The sequence below is a fragment of the Protopterus annectens genome, chromosome 10.part0 (genome assembly GCF_019279795.1).
Source record: "Protopterus annectens isolate FY-2018-M chromosome 10.part0, PAN1.0, whole genome shotgun sequence".
NCBI lineage: Eukaryota > Metazoa > Chordata > Ceratodontiformes > Protopteridae > Protopterus > Protopterus annectens.
Genome location: NC_056744.1, coordinates 1,835,003,108 through 1,835,021,143, shown reverse-complemented (window position 1 = coordinate 1,835,021,143; position 18,036 = coordinate 1,835,003,108). Strand labels below are relative to the sequence as shown.

Sequence of the window (18,036 nt, the reverse complement as noted above, 5' to 3'; positions counted from 1 at the left end):
TTTAGTTCTGTCCAAGTAGAAGCGTAGCTGTCTGTGTATGTCCAAAGAATGCAGGAGTCTCTCACCATTATTCTGTGGGTTTGGATAAAAAGTAGGCAAATGAATAGTTTGGTTAAGGGCCACACTGGACACTATTTTAGGCATAAATGTTGGGTCCGTCCTCAGAGAAACCCTGTCTGGATGGAAAATGATAAAAGGTTCCACAGCCATGAGTGCCTGCAACTCTGAGACTCGTCTTGCAGAGGTTATTGCTAGGAGTAGAGCTGTATTCCAAGATAAGAAGTTTTTTTCAGCTGTATTGGCTGGCTCAAAAGGCGGCAGTGTGAGTTCTTCCAAGACATAATTGAGGTCTCATGCAGGTACTGGGGGGCTCTTCTTGGAGGTCTTGTGTTTTAGGCCCCTCTGAGGTACTGCCTTAGCAATGGATGAGAAAAAATAGGTGGTTCCGTATTGTAATGAGCTGAAATGGCAGAGGCATGAATTTTAATTGATGAAAAGGATAGGCCTTTGTCCAGCATCTCAATTAGATATTGTAAAATCTGAGGAATATTTGCTACAACCGTGTCAATTCCTTGCGCCTGGTTCCAAGCACAGAATCTTTTCCATTTTTCTGCATAAGATTTTCTGGTACTGGGCCTCCTGGCTTCCAAAATAACATCCATCACAGCTTTAGAGAGGGGTGTGTTCTGAATGGCTATATTAACCGCCATGCTGCCAGATTTAGGGTCCTGAGTTGGCTGTGCAGGATCTGATTGTTTTTCTGAGTCAGTAAGTGAGGAATTAGAGGCAAAGTCCAGGCTGGGCCTTGAGACAAGCTCTTTAGGATTGGGTACCAGTGCTGGCGGGGCCAGTCTGGGGTAATCAGAATCATTTTTGGCTTCTCGACTGACCTTTAGGAGTACCTTGGGGAGAAGAGGTAGAGGAGGAAAGGCATATGCTGTTAGACTTTTCCAGCTGAATGAAAGAGCATCCACTTTCCATGCTTGCTTGTGATAAGTCCTTGTGCAGAATCTCTGTAGTTGGCAGTTGTGAGGGGAGGCAAATAGATCCATGTCTGGGCATCCCCATTCCTTTGTTATCATGCTGAAGACTTGTGGATCCAGTTTCCACTCGTGGGGATCCATGAGGTTTCTGCTTAGTCTGCCACAGTACTGTTCTTTCCTGGCAGGAAATGTGCTTGCAGGTGTACTTGATAAGTCAGTGCTGTGTCCCACAAATTCATGGCTTGTCTGCAGAGGGGGTAGGGATGTGTGCCTCCCTGCTTGTTTATGTACCATATGACGTTCTTATCAGCAGTTGTCCTGGATGGAGTCAGTGAAAGCTGTCAGGGCATTCTGAACAGCTAGCATCTCTTTTTGATTGATATGTAGATGCATTTGGCTTGTGGGCCATGTGCCCTGAATACATTTTCCTGCCATGTGGGCCCCCCAGGCATAATCTGATGCATCTGTTGTTATTGACTGCCTGACTGTGGGTAGAGTGAATGGCTGTCCATTGTTGAGGTGACAGGCCTGTGCCCACCACTGAAACTCCTGTTGCAGGCAAGGAATGAGGGTAATTAATGTTTCCAGGCTTTGACAATGTTGAGTCCAAACACTTTTTAGGTACCACTGAAGTTTCCTCATATGCAGTCTGGCATATGGAATTAGCAGAATGCAGGATGCCATGAAGCCCAAAGCCTGCAGAATTTTTCTTGCACATAACTGGGTCTTTGTTGTCAACATTTTGAAGTAAGAAGTCAGTTGCCTTTGTTTGTCTGGCGTGAGATGAGCCATCTGGGCAATTGTATTTAAGCTTGCACCCAGGAATATTATCTCTTGAGAGGGTACGAGCTTTGATTTCTTTTCGTTTACGGTGTACCCTAGGCAAATTAATAATCTTTTTACGAACGCCAGATGCTTTAGTAGAATATCCTTGTTCTCTGCTTGAATAAGGCAGTCATCCAAGTAAGGATATATTTGAATTCCTCTGTCTGCAAAATGCAATTACTGGTGCCAGGCACTGTGTGAAGACCCTGGGCGCAGTAGATAAGCCAAAGGGCAGTGCAGAGAATTGGTAGTGCATTGAGCCAGCTATGAATCTGAGGTATCTTCTGCAAGATTGTCTGATTGGGATATGCAGGTATGCTTCTTTTAGGTCCAAAGTTACAAGCCAAGCCTTCTTGCCCAGCATGGGCAAAAGTTACTGTAGAGTCAACATTTTGAATTTTGGAACGTCCAAAAATGTGTCAAGAATAGACAGGTCCAGTATTGGTTTCCAAGCTTTGTCTTTTCTGGGTACCAAGAAAAATCTTGAGTATAATCCTTGTCCCTGCTCTTGCTGTGGTACTTGCTGAATGGCCCTCATTTTTATAAGGGATGGAATTTGTTTTTGTGCCTCTACCCATTGATTGTGTGGCAGGTTTTGCATATCTTTTGCCTCTGGCAGGGTGTGAAAGTGGAACCTGTAGCCCTGGGACACTATATTCAATACCCATTTGTCCTGGGTGATCATGTGCCAATTTTGTGAGAAAAGTGATAGTTTTCCCCCTAAGGGTGCTGCGAGAAGATAAGTGCTTGGTGCTGGCAGAGGCAAGTCACTGGGACTGTTTCCTGTATGGCTGTGATTTGTCTTCTCCACTTTTGGAGGTAGAAGCACCCCACTGTTTAGTCCTGTATGAGCCCTGGGGCTGGGATCTGCCTCTTTGTGGCCTGTCTGACACAGGAAAGGACCAGTTCTTTGTAGGCCAGTTCCTGCTAAATCTTGGTGGCTGAACCTGTAAGAAATCCTTCACAGTTTGCATAGATTTTGCTTTGTCCTCCATTTTCTTCAAAACCTCCTCTGCTTTAACACCAAATAAAGTATCATGCTGTAATGGAGCATCTAATAATTTTGCTTTAACATGATCAGGCAGATTCTGTTCCTTTAACCAAGCATGCCTCCTAATGACAGAACCCGTAACTGCGGCCCTGCAAGAAGCCTCCAGAGAATCAAAACCACATTGCAATGTATGCTTTCCCACTTGTTCAGTTGCATGCAATACATCCTGCATTTCCTTATTTTCAGCACAATCAGAATTTGACAACATTTTCTGTTTTAGCAGTGACATTAAGTATTGCTGATATTTAATCATATGAAATTGACAATTTAAAGCCCCTCACAGCCAAAGTAGCAGAAGTATAAACCTTTATGTCCCATCTGTCTAGTGCCCTTGAATCCCTGTCAGAAGGGATAGGGTTTTTTGCAGTAACGGCCTTAACCCCTTTGGGACGCTGAGAAATAGTTTCTGGATCAGCAGCAGGGTTTTTATAAAGAAATTTATGTGAATCTGGAACCCTGTAGTATCTGTCCGGTTTAACAGGAGCTGGAGGTAAAGAGTCAGGAGAAAGGCCGGACTCTGAAAATACATCATCTGCAATGTCTAGCACAGGGGGAATAGCAAGAGGCCTGTGCTGAGGAAGTAAAAGGAAATCTCCAAGCCTTTTCTTTGATTCTGAGCAATCTTGGCTTTCCCAGTGGAAGTGCTCTCTCATGGTATATGCAGGTTTTCCCCAAAAGAATAATCCTCACGAGGAGAGGCTGAAGGAATAGATTCTTCAGCATCAGAATCCTCATAGGGAGGAAGAGAGTATTCCTGTACAGAAGAGGAGTCAGAGGAAATGGATACCTGATCTGAGGAGTCATAGTCTGTCTCTTGCCTAGGCCTCTTGTCCGGAGGGGGATGGGTACCCCTGATCAAGGTAAAAAGGTCTTCGACCATTTTGAGCATCTGTTTTTTAGGCATGGACATTTGTCCTGGAGAATGCTGTACTTGTTTCTTTGTCTTTAGAGCTGCTTTAGTCTTTGCTTTGGAAGCTGAAGTAGGCTTTACATACAGTTGTGTAGGTCTGAAAACACCCTCAGAAGCCGATGCCTGCTCAACGGCTCTGGACCCATCTGAGGGAATGATTTCTGAGTGTCCAATATCTTGAGTATCCAGAGGCCTAAGCTGGCTCCACGTGGGAGTCATCAGCGGCCTGTGGCTCTGAGGTAGCGGGCTTCAGGGGCTGCAAAAGCACCTCACTGAGAACCGGCGACTGGCTTAGCGGAAGCCTCGTCGTCGGTTTTGGATCTCGGATGCCTGTCTTTCTCTTTTTCCTTGCGTTTTTTAGAAACTCTGGTCGTCGGCTGTTCTGACGGCATTATATAATTGAATTTTCGGCCAAAGTAATGAAAAGCAAAATCAAACAGACGCTTAATAGTGTGTTGGTTGAATCTAGCACAAAACCGACAGCTAGCAATGTTGGGATCAGGGCCTAGGCAAGGAATACAGTAAGAATGAAAATTCTTATGAGGTATTTACTTCCCACAAGAAATACAATTGTTAACTTTTTCTGACATCGGTCTGGAGCAAGAAAAGTGTCCCCAACGGGGTACTTAGCTTTAATGAAGACTTTGGATCTGAAATTTGTCTGTGAAAATCTCAGGAGTCAGCCGACTGGCACTTGCGAACGGCTTTTGCTTTGGGCACCGTGCGGCAAGAAAGACTGAAGAAAATGACATTGGCTGCATCTTTTATACCCCTGCGCACTGACGTCAGGGAAGAGGCGACAGCAACTGACGCTGGACCTAGACTTTGGAATTCAGGCCGACTGCGGGTAGCCTGCCAGCAGGATAACCCAAGAGTAATGACTGCAACAGTGACACAAGATGAACATCTTACTGCACTTTGGCAATCTGAAATAATTTGTTGGGGATAATGTTTTTTTAGGATTCTTTGAACCAAAACTGGCCTGTGGTCCTTTATCATTTTGGGGGGAAAAAAAATGGAATAAAATTTCTAAACCTCTTTCACCTGATGGGAACACCTTGAGAAGTGTATTTTTTTTATTTTTTTATTTTTTTAAGACAAAGCAGAGATGTTCTTATAAGGAAGGATATCAGGCAGGTAAAGAGATGGTGGGACAGGTTGAGTTTTGGACGTAAGGCTGCATCCCCTGGTTATTAGTATAATCATTCACCTGCCTGCAGTGATTTCCATGCAGACAGGAGGACGGATAGGTAGCTCCAAATGTTCCAGAATGGGAGAGTCAGCCATGGTCTCAGGACTCCTAATGGTGTAGGCCAAGATGATGTGCTGAGGTCCCATGTCTTTTGGGCCTACTGGTATGGTAGCAGTTGTCCTGGTAACCATCTTTCATCCCAGCTTGAAGCTGGGGGGGTTTGCTGTGAACCACAATGGCACCATCTGCTCTACGTCCTAGAAAATGAAGGTTGCGTCAGATGAAATTTTACACCCCCAGTAGTCCATATTCTGCACATTCTGGACCAAATATCTGGGTACCTTAGAAGCGTGTGACCATAAAGACAGCACCTGTCTCCCTGGTGCAATCCCTTAGAAAAAGCCATGTGTGTCTCTACCTGTCATGCATCAGAAAGCTGGTCATGTTACAAGCAGTTTGTGATGCGAGAGCATTGCCTGTGCCCATCAGGCACCCCTGTAGTTGCTTGGTGCGTCTCATCCACGATGTAACACGTGAAACATAATTCCGTACTCAGTGCCTCCATACGGAAGGTGGTGGATATAGGTTCATAGGTTTATACTTGGCTATCTGCCCTAAGGCATTTATAAGCCTAGCCCAGAGTTTTGTGGCTTACGCCACCCCTTATATGAAAAAATACTGTGCCCATTAGTTTGTTGTGCCTCTGTCCAGCAGTGACACAGAGATGATTCCCGGGGTAAACCTACGATCTCCGATCCACAGGTCAAGATTTCTCTTCAACAGAGCCAGCGAGGTGCTCTGCCTCACATGAACCGGGATTTTATTCCACAGCATAGGGAGTCTCCGAGTGATAAATCTATCCCTCCAGCACGTCCTATTTATATCCGTGCTAAGGTTTAAGTCGCTTGCTCTAGTGGTTTTGGTGGACTTGGATTTTTTGAGGTGGAGCATGTCCATTAATTCCGGGTTGGACATGGCCTTGTATGTCAGACACATGTCACCTCTGAGCAGACGGTATGCGACTGAATAGAGCTGGAGTTTCTTCAATCTGGCAGCATATGACAGATTTTGGAGTCCCTTTATCCTTTTGGTGAGGAACTTTTTGGGTCTCTCCAATTGCTGCAGATGTCGGGTGAGATACATCCGGAATGGGGCATTGTACTCGATCATTGGTCTGATAAGTGAAGAGTACAGGGGAACAATGACCTCACTAGATCTGGATGTGAATCCCTTCATGATCAGGTGGGCAATGTAGAAGGTCTTTCTAACCACTTTAGCAACGTGAGTGTCAAAAGAAAGGCCACTGTCAACCTGGGTCCTCAGGTCCCTGATAACCTCTTCTGTGCTTAGTGGATTGCCGCCTATATGGTAGCTTGGGGTTACCTTGTTTTTCCCGAAGGGTATGACTATACATTTTTTGGCGTTTATCTTCAGGCCATGGCTCTGTCACCAGCTATCTGTTTCCGTGAGTCCCTTCTGAAGGATATCCGTGTCCGATGCACTTTCCACTATGGCGCCCAGTTTGCAGTCGTCTGCAAACTTTGTCAGCCAAACTCCTCCCATGTTGGCCTGTACTTTTGAGAAGTAGATGCCGAACAATAGGGGACCAAGGACCGAGCCCTGTGGGACACCACTTGTGACTGGCTTGGAGTCTGACATAGCGCCAGCAACTCTAACCCTGTGGGTTCTGTCCTTAAGCCAGTTTGCAACCCATCTTGTGACATATGGGTTTACATTTAAGCTGGTAAGTTTTTCTACAATACCCGAGTGGGGTATTGTGTCGAAAGCCTTTGCAAAGTCAAGGTAGGCTGTATGGACTGCCTTTCCCTCATCAATGGCCTTGGTGACTGTTTTGAAGAAGTCGACCAAGTTCAAAAGGCATGATCTACCCTTGACGAAGCCAAACTGGGTCGGGTCCAATGCCTGCAAGTCCCCTATATCTTTGTTTATGAGCTCCATTATGATCCTCTCCATAGCTTTGCAGACTAGACTTGTTAAGCTTATGGGGCAGTAATTACCAGGGTCCGTAGAGGCACCGCCTTTGTGGAGTGGGACCACAGTTGCCGTACGCCACTCCTTGGGCACGTATCCTGTGGTAAGGCTGAGATTAAACAGCTGCCTTATGTGCGGGTTTAATTCCTCATTTAGCTCGTGTAGCACACAGCCGGGGACACCATCCGGTCCCATTGATGCTGTGTTTTTAGCTTTAGAGAGCAGCTTTCACCTGCGCATTTGAGATGTCTGGGAGGCTACACTCCGCTGGGATAGTTATCTCTCCTTTAGGGGGGGAGAGGGGGGTGAAGTTTGCACTGAACCTGTCTGCCAGTATGTTGGCAATGTCTGTGGGTTCAGTGATTTTTGTATCATTTTGGACTAATTCTGAGCATATCTGGGAGTTTCCACCCAGGTTCCTAACATAGCTGAAAAAGGCCTTATGATTGTCCTTTGAATCCATGGCAATTTTTCTCTCAAAATTGGCCTTAGTTGATTTTATGAGTGCTCGTATTTTTTTACTAATAATGATCAGGGGTGACTTCCCTTTTATGGATTTTGTTCTATCATGTAATAGCTTTCTCCTCTTATTGTAAAGTTTGTTAATGGCTGGGGTCCACCAGACTGGACGTTTGCCTTTTGTGGAAAGAGTCTTGGTTTTATTTGGGATTGCCTGATCCATGCAGTCCTGGAGGTGTTCACAGAAGGCATTTGTAAGGGCTTCCGCAGCTTGGGTTGTGGTTTCCACTGGCTCAGGGGCCTTGAAGGATACCACACCAGTCTTGAGTAGTGTGAAGTTTGCTTTAGAGAAGTTCTTCACTGTGGTCTTTTTTGTTTGGGGTGGGGGCGGGATGTGGATTTCTAGTGAGATTAGTTTATGATCAGATCTCACCAATGAGGGATATACTTCCGGTGTGGAGCATTTTGTCCCCATGTCTGTGATAATGAGATCTAGTATATTTTCTCCTCTCGTGGGAACAGTGACTAGCTGTTCCATGGCATTTGAATTTATGAACTCCAGGAACCGTTGGGCTAGAAAGTTAGGGCTTGAGTAATGTTCCCAGTCTATATTCAGGTAGTTGAAGTCATCCAATATGATGGTGTTTGGAGATACATTTATACCCTCCAGTGTCTTCAGGAAGGCTGTGTGGGGTTCCTGAGTTTGAGAGGGTGGCCTGTAGCATGCTACAATTTGTAGAGCAGTTTTGCCTATGGTTAGTTGCACCTGGATAGTTTCCAAAGCTTCGTGTGTTGCCACCAACCTGGAGGTGTGGGTATCCTTTATGAATATGGATACACCCCCTCCTTTTGTGGTGTGGTCAGGGTTTTGGGGCCGGAACGCATGATATGAGGTAAAACCTAATAGTGCCGGGGTGCTTTCAGGAGCCTTGAACCAGGTTTCAGTTACAGCACAGACATCGATGTTCTCCATACTGAGAAAGGCCTCGAGTGCGTGCATTTTGAGATTTAGACTTCTGGCATTTAGCAGAATTACCCTCAGTTTCTTCCCATTTTTGTTTTCTAGGGTGGTAGGTTTAGAATTTGAGCCTTGCCTAAAAAAGGCACTATGGGGGTGGCAAGAGCCTTAGCCAATATCCGGAATCCCAGGGGTGACAGGTGCAAGCCGTCCCTTGCGAAGCAGCGTGGCTTGTCAAGCATGTCATCCCAGGCAGAGAGACACTGGATCCCCTTTGAATGACACCAGACATTAAGCCATTTGTTAAAGCTGATCATCTTGTCTCTATATTGTGGCATCATTCTTGGTGAAGGAAGGATACTGCTCAGGGTCAGGGTCATACCTGCCTGGGCTACATAATCAGAGAGCTCCTCTATGTCTCTTTTCATGTAGTCCAGGGAGGTACGTCTCAGGTCGTTCACACCAGCATGGACAATGACTGTGTCATATTTGTACTTGCCGTGGAGTGACCCGAGTGCTTGTGTTATGTGGCGGATTCTAGCGCCCGATAGGCAGCTTACTGTGACCCTCTCCTTGTTCAGCCTGGTGAGTGGGACGTCAGTGTGCCTGACTATGGAGTCACCTATGACAAGTATGTTTGGTGTTGTATTTGGCCTTAAGGGCTGTGACTGCTTTGCACACTGATTTTGTGGTTTTATGTGTTGCTTGTGGGATGTCTTGAGGTAGCAGTTGTTTGGGTGTCTGCTTTGGAGGCCTCTGCTGTTTAGGTAAATTTTTACTCAGAGCCTCCGAGTATGTCTTTGTGTGTTTATGTGTTTGATTCAGTGGTGTGGTAGCATTATGTGAGGCTGGTTTTGTGGTGTGTGTAGTTGCCTTCTCCTCCTGTCTGGTCTTGCCAGTCCCGAGTTGAGAGAGCTCAGCCTCCAGTTTGGCTAAATAGCTGCATCTCTCGCAAGTATTTGTGTTATGTGGTAGGAGGAGAGGGTTGTCTGTGTACATGAGGCAACTGTAACATTGCCTCAATATTCCCAGATTCACCAACTGGGCAGGAGAGGACGCCAGCATCTGGCCCTTCGACATGCTAGAAAAATTAAGATGTTAGATATGAGACTGAATAAGAGAGGACATAGTAAGGAAGTGGGTACTCCTGGGGGGGTTTCGCAAGTGAGGGACTTTGTATAATATAGAAGTGACAAGTGCCGAGCTTTTTTTTTTTTTTTTTTTTTTTTTTTTTTTGAGAAAAAAAAAAAATTTTTAGGAACAAGTGCTGCGCTTTTTAGTCTAGGGATATACTGTTTAGGTTACTAGTAGAGCAGTTCTAAGGGAAAAAATGAAGAACAGACTTAATGGAGCCAGAAAAAGTTTAACCTTGTTAAACCGGCGCTGCCCGATGCTGCTCTAGTGGCAACTCCACGCTAAAGCGTGCTTTATAGCAGGGGGCTGGAAAAGGCAGGAAATTACTCAAAATGGCCACTGAACTACAAGTTACTGTCTTAAACCACTCCTCTGAGGACAAACAGGCAGCTCAGTACTCCCCACTCCCACTGGTGAGTAAAGAAACTTCCCCCTGACCAAACAAAGAAAATGGAGAAGTACAGGAACCAAGACAAAGCCCAGGGATCAGCAAAATCTGATCACTGGAACAAACTAGCCAGGAAAGTTAGGAGAACAAGAATATTTTTTGTTTTTTTTCAAGTTTTTTTTCACAGACAGAACAGAAAACACAATAAACGCTTTGCTTTTCGATTAAATGCTATCAAAAGCTAGTACACTTGAGTGTATTAACCTGTAGTTTAACTTTTAAGCAAACTTAAACTAAGAAGTGCAACCAACAATTAAAGCTTATAAAAACAGGAAAAACAGGTAATACCACTATAAAATAGACAGAAACAGTCGTCGAATAACACAAAAGGTCGAAAAATGCAAGAAAAACTACTTAAAATCTGGAAAGTTGCTTTTTCCTTTCTCTGCTGCTCTAGGAACTCTGCTGGATACCACGAGGAGCTGTGCTGAGTTCTCTACAGCCAGAAAAGCCTGCCAAAGCGTGCTTTATAGCAGGGGGCTGGAAAAGGCAGGAAATGACCCAAAATGGCCACTGAACTACACGTTACTGTCTTAAACCACTCCTCTGAGGACAAACAGGAAGCTCAGTACTCCCCACTCCCACTGGTGAGCAAAGAAACTTCCCCTTGACCAAACAAAGAAAATGGAGAAGTACAGGAACCAAGACAAAGCCCAAGGATCAGCAAAATCTGATCACTGGAACAAACTAGCCAGGAAAGTTAGGAGAACAAGAATATTTTTTTGTTTTCTTTCAAGTTTTTTTTTTTCACAGACAGAACAGAAAACACAATAAATGCTTTGCTTTTCGATTAAATGCTATCAAAAGCTAGTACACTTGAGTGTATTAGCCTGTAGTTTAACTTTTAAGCAGTGCAACCAACAATTAAAGCTTATAAAAACAGGAAAAACAGGTAATACCACTATAAAATAGACAGAAACAGTCTTCGAATAACACAAATGGTCGAAAAATGCAAGAAAAAATACTTAAAATCTGGAAAGTTGCTTTTTCCTTTCTCTGCTGCTCTAGGAACTCTGCTGGATACCACGAGGAGCTGTGCTGAGTTCTCTACAGCCAGAAAAGCCTGCCAAAGCGTGCTTTATAGCAGGGGGCTGGAAAAGGCCTTTTCCTCCCAGCGGACACTGAGAAACTTTTGCCCTGTATTGCTCCCTTGGGACCCGCCTGGGCGAATACATTTTTCTCAACTCCAGCTACCTACTCTTCCCACACTTTTGTGCAGGGAACATACTGCTCTGCTGCCTCAAGCCCCTTCTGTGATTGGAACTGAATCTCCCAGCGGACACTGAGAAAGTATGTGCATTTGCTGTTACTAGGGCTTCTACACCATTTAACTCCTGCTTGTTAGTTTTGTAAAGCTATCTCCCTTCCAGGATAGTCAGCAGCCTAACCCCTTCTTACTCTCCCTCTCTATTCTCTCTCCCATCTTTATCTGGGTTTCCAGCTCTTCCTTTATTCCTTCCCTTTCAATCCCAAGTTCTTCACAGTGGGCCTGTATAATTCTGTACTGACTACTAGAAGGCATCCCCTCCTCATTGCCATTACTTTTCTCCACTCTTCTCTTGCTTCCTCTGCTTTCACTTGCACTCCCCACTCTCTCATCCATTCTCTTGCCCACTTTGCCTATTAAATATTGTTCTCTTCTTACCCTGTTACAACTTACTCACCTCTGAAACCTATGCTCCACTGACTGATTGGCTCTCGATCCTCTCCTCTAGAAGGCATCCCCTCCTCATTGCCATTACTTTTCTCCACTCTTCTCTTGCTTCCTCTGCTTTCACTTGCACTCCCCACTCTCTCATCCATTCTCTTGCCCACTTTGCCTATTAAATATTGTTCTCTTCTTACCCTGTTACAACTTACTCACCTCTGAAACCTATGCTCCACTGACTGATTGGCTCTCGATCCTCTCCTCTAGAAGGCATCCCTCCTCATTGCCATTACTTTTCTCCACTCTTCTCTTGCTTCCTCTGCTTTCACTTGCACTCCCCACTCTCTCATCCATTCTCTTGCCCACTTTGCCTATTAAATATTGTTCTCTTCTTACCCTGTTACAACTTACTCACCTCTGAAACCTATGCTCCACTGACTGATTGGCTCTCGATCCTCTCCTCTAGAAGGCATCCCCTCCTCATTGCCATTACTTTTCTCCACTCTTCTCTTGCTTCCTCTGCTTTCACTTGCACTCCCACTCTCTCATCCATTCTCTTGCCCACTTTGCCTATTAAATATTGTTCTCTTCTTACCCTGTTACAACTTACTCACCTCTGAAACCTATGCTCCACTGACTGATTGGCTCTCGATCCTCTCCTCTAGAAGGCATCCCCTCCTCATTGCCATTACTTTTCTCCACTCTTCTCTTGCTTCCTCTGCTTTCACTTGCACTCCCACTCTCTCATCCATTCTCTTGCCCACTTTGCCTATTAAATATTGTTCTCTTCTTACCCTGTTACAACTTACTCACCTCTGAAACCTATGCTCCACTGACTGATTGGCTCTCGATCCTCTCCTCTAGAAGGCATCCCCTCCTCATTGCCATTACTTTTCTCCACTCTTCTCTTGCTTCCTCTGCTTTCACTTGCACTCCCCACTCTCTCATCCATTCTCTTGCCCACTTTGCCTATTAAATATTGTTCTCTTCTTACCCTGTTACAACTTACTCACCTCTGAAACCTATGCTCCACTGACTGATTGGCTCTCGATCCTCTCCTCTAGAAGGCATCCCTCCTCATTGCCATTACTTTTCTCCACTCTTCTCTTGCTTCCTCTGCTTTCACTTGCACTCCCCACTCTCTCATCCATTCTCTTGCCCACTTTGCCTATTAAATATTGTTCTCTTCTTACCCTGTTACAACTTACTCACCTCTGAAACCTATGCTCCACTGACTGATTGGCTCTCGATCCTCTCCTCTAGAAGGCATCCCCTCCTCATTGCCATTACTTTTCTCCACTCTTCTCTTGCTTCCTCTGCTTTCACTTGCACTCCCCACTCTCTCATCCATTCTCTTGCCCACTTTGCCTATTAAATATTGTTCTCTTCTTACCCTGTTACAACTTACTCACCTCTGAAACCTATGCTCCACTGACTGATTGGCTCTCGATCCTCTCCTCTAGAAGGCATCCCCTCCTCATTGCCATTACTTTTCTCCACTCTTCTCTTGCTTCCTCTGCTTTCACTTGCACTCCCCACTCTCTCATCCATTCTCTTGCCCACTTTGCCTATTAAATATTGTTCTCTTCTTACCCTGTTACAACTTACTCACCTCTGAAACCTATGCTCCACTGACTGATTGGCTCTCGATCCTCTCCTCTAGAAGGCATCCCCTCCTCATTGCCATTACTTTTCTCCACTCTTCTCTTGCTTCCTCTGCTTTCACTTGCACTCCCACTCTCTCATCCATTCTCTTGCCCACTTTGCCTATTAAATATTGTTCTCTTCTTACCCTGTTACAACTTACTCACCTCTGAAACCTATGCTCCACTGACTGATTGGCTCTCGATCCTCTCCTCTAGAAGGCATCCCCTCCTCATTGCCATTACTTTTCTCCACTCTTCTCTTGCTTCCTCTGCTTTCACTTGCACTCCCCACTCTCTCATCCATTCTCTTGCCCACTTTGCCTATTAAATATTGTTCTCTTCTTACCCTGTTACAACTTACTCACCTCTGAAACCTATGCTCCACTGACTGATTGGCTCTCGATCCTCTCCTGGTGTCTTCCCGCTCCGTTAAGCTTCGGCTCACTCCGCCCCTACCCTGCCCCCAAATCCCACCCGCCTAGTGCCTCTAGCTATATCCCTGTTGTTCCCACTCCCACTTGCTCCCTACACCAATCACACACAACCCCTAAACACACCCCTATCAGCCTATCATCCAATTGTAACCACACCTACAGCTAACCTATAATATTACACTTCATTTCTAACACTCACCCCTAGCACTACTCCTACTGCTTTTTACTCCACTCTACACTGCAATACTCTCTTTATCCACTACACAATAAACATACAACATAGATAACACAACCATAACACTTAACGCCAAGTTACTTACAGTCATGCCTTTAAATCCCCCATCCATCTCTATTTTACTATTACTATCTATTAAACTATCATATCTTTATTACCTTACCCAACCTCCTACTTCTTTCCATTCACAACTGTATCATACAACCTACCACCTAAACTCCCCTCACTCACCCTTTCACTCTCCTATTTCTCCCCACCTATACCCAATAACACAACTTCTAACATTCTCTTTCAAAGTTTTCCCCTCTAAGGAACCCTATCCCCATAGTACCTAATGACCCTCTGATCACCACTACAGATCCTAATCATTTCTTTACTCTACTCAATCACCTTTTTAACCCAATCTTTCATCTCATCACCAGCCTTTTATCTGGTGACATCCATCCCAACCCTGGCCCTCCACCTCTTCCTCCTCACACAGGCCAATATATTTTACTTCTCTAAACTCACAAAGTATTGTCAACAAAGTCCCTACCCTCCATGCATGGCTCATGTATAACAAACCTGACATACTTTCTATTTCAGAAACATGGTTAAAACCATCTATAAAAGATTCTGAAATTACTCCACCTAGCTACTCAATCATTCGAAAAGACAGGACCCAGAAAAGGTGGGAGTTGCTCTCCTATATTCTTCTTCCTTGCTAGTTACCCCTATGATAAACCTACTCCTAAATTTAATAATGCTGAAGTACTCCTCACTCTCCTACAAGTCAACAAGCACAAATACATCTGTTTAGCATCCCTTTACATTCCCCCAGGGGATAATATTTCCACACTTGAAAACATCATCTCATGGCTCTCTAACAATATCAGCAATGAAACCATAATCTTAGGGGACGTAAATATCAACTGGGCCTCCATCCAGTCTTCAAACAACCCTCTTAATATCAATCTATTTAAGTTTTCCCAACTAATCAATACTATTACACACCCATCACCAAACCCCTCTTGTGGCACCATCCTTGACTGGATTCTAGTGTCACATCCCCACTATTTCTCAGACAGTGGTACTCTTCCCGACCCTCTTAGTGATCACTTGCCAATTTTCACTCGCCGTCTCCCTTGCATCTCTTACCGCACCCATAATACCATCACTACCCGCAATGACAAAAACTTTAACCCATCAACCTTCATATATTCTCTAAAAGCAGTAAATTGGAACATTCTAAAGACACTACCTTTAGAAGACGCAGTTGCTCACTTTAACCTTACCTTCTTAGAAATACTTGATTACCAAGCCCCTATAAGAACAAAAAGAATAAAAACAAACTCTGCCCCCTGGTTAACCAAAACCACACTATCTACCATGCACCTTAGAAACAAAGCCTGGAGACTCTGAGACATAAGACCCCAGAACAACATATTGCTTACAAAACCCTTCGAAATAAAGTAAAAAAGCTCATAATCTCCGACAGACAAAAATACTTCTTTACACTCCAAAACAACAATAAAACTAACCCACAAAAATTCTGGAAGGGGATCTCCACTCTCCTAAACCCCAGCAAACCACACACCCCAACTCCAGACCCAAATAGCCCAGACCTAGATCTAGCTACACAGTTCAACTCATTTTTCATCGATTCTATTAGCAAACTTACATCCTCCTTCACACACCCCTCCTCTTCACCTAATACACCCCTAATCTCTCCTGCAAATAACCCTTCCGTCATCACCACTTCCACCACATTCCCATCTTCTCACTGTCGATCTTCCACCTCTTCCACTACTCTAACCCCCTCTTCACCCATATCTTCCTCAAGTTCTCTCTCTCCCAGCGTTTCTCTATTCTCATTTAAACCTATCCCCACTTCCACCATAAAGAAACTCCTTCAGAAACTAAAGCCATGCACCAACGCTCCAGACAACATTCCCTCTTATTTCCTAAGTATAGCCGTGGAAGCAATTGCCTATCCCATCAGCATTCTAATCAACCGCTCCATCCTGAATGTACAGTACCTCTACTATGGAAGCAAGCCTTCATCATCCCCCTCCATAAAGGAGGCAACAATTGCAATATCAATAACTTCCGCCCTATTGCTATCCTCTCCCCTATATCTAAAATCCTGGAAAAGTGTATCCAGCTTCAACTCCTACCACACCTCATAGATAACAACCTTTTAACCCCTACACAACACGGATTCAGGCCAAATCATAGCACCATGACAGCCCTCCTGTCCTTTCTTGAGACGGTTAATAGAGCACGCGACTCCGGCCACATTGTTTCCACCTTACTACTAGACCTCTCCAAGGCCTTCGATACTATTTCACATAGCCTGCTCCTATCCAAACTATCAGAACTTAACCTCTCCCACCTCCATAAATTGGTTCTCCAGTTATTTATCAAACAGACACCAAGCGTAATATGGAAAAAGGCCACTTCCTCTTTCCTTACTACCCCACTGGAGTTCCCCAAGGATCTATTCTTGGTCCTATCCTCTTTAATATATTTATAAATGACTTCCACAAATCCATCCCACTTGCAAACATCATCCAATATGCAGACGATTCTACAATTATCTGCTCTGCCACCTCCCCTCTCTTCTCCAAAACTGACTCAGGAAGCTTTCTCAATTACTGAGCATTGGATGAAAATAAATCACTTGGCACTCAACACCTCCAAAACAAAACTAATGGTATTTACCCTCCAAATCTACTTCTTTTGACACAAACTCTTTCTCAATTACCAGCCAAAACAACTCACCCTTGGAACTGGTATCTGAAACCAAGCTACTAGGTGTTCTAATTGACAATCAACTTAAATTCAACTCCCATCTACAACTAAATATTAAGAAAACTCATCAAAAACTAGGTATGCTCTACCGTCAAAATCAGTATCTTACTAGTTCCTCCAAAACCACTCTCGCTTCCTCCTTTCTCATTCCCTCTCTTCTACGGTGCTCCATTACTGACTAATCTTCAGTCCTCTCTAAAAGCCAGCTTTCCTCCTGTTATAACAAAATTGCCAAATTAAGCTAATAGCCATAGGTCCTCCACTCACCACTGTTCCTCTCTCCAAAACTAAATTGGCTCGAACTACCTAATCATCTTAACTATATACAGCTGACTTTAGCTCATAAGCTTATTTTCAACCCCTCTCTTTGTCCCTCTCTGTCTTCTGCCTTCAAAATGCACCTTCCAAATAGAGTCTTAAGGTCCAACAATCAAAACCTACTAGAAGTCCATAAACCATCTCACCCCCCAGGTAAACACTTATTATCCTCTAACCTTTCCCGTCTCTGGAACTCACTCCCACCATCCATCCGTACCACCTGTAATCACTACCTATTCAAAAAATCTCTTCATTCACATCTTAGGTCGCAATGGGATTGTTCTTGCTCCCACCCCTCATAAATATATGTCATCCTACCTCCTGCATGCATTGAGGCTCAACTTTACCTAACAAAGCTTGTTTCCTTCTGAAGAATTACACTGTAATGTAATGTTGTGCTCCTTCTCCAACACAACTCTGCTGTGTTATCACCTTATTGTCTCAGCTCACGTACATCACATTAATATTCATTTATTGTATTTTGAATACTTCTTGACTTTTGAACTAAATGTTTTACCCACTACTTGTATAATTTAATAATAGTTAACTATCTTGTGTATTAACTCAGTTTTTATGTGCTGGAGCTTTTCTCCCCAGGACTCCATTGAAAATGGGTTCTTTTGGCCCAATGGACTATCCTGGTAAACCAACTGCAAATAAATAAATAAATAAAATAAATAAATAAATGACCCAAAATGGCCACTGAACTACAAGTTACTGTCTTAAACCACTCCTCTGAGGACAAACAGGCAGCTCAGTACTCCCCACTCCCACTGGTGAGCAAAGAAACTTCCCCTTGACCAAACAAAGAAAATGGAGAAGTACAGGAACCAAGACAAAGCCCAGGGATCAGCAAAATCTGATCACTGGAACAAACTAGCCAGGAAAGTTAGGAGAACAAGAATATTTTTTTTGTTTTTTTCAAGTTTTTTTCACAGACAGAACAGAAAACACAATAAATGCTTTGCTTTTCGATTAAATGCTATCAAAAGCTAGTACACTTGAGTGTA

At 44.1% G+C, this 18,036-nt stretch overlaps 1 protein-coding gene across 1 annotated transcript in view; it reads right to left on the bottom strand.

Moving 5' to 3' along the window:
- The window catches only part of LOC122814082 (ras-related protein Rab-35-like), a 1,100,536-nt gene that overhangs the window by 535,542 nt on the left and 546,958 nt on the right, over positions 1-18,036 (bottom strand). The gene's annotated exons all lie outside the window — the stretch shown is intronic.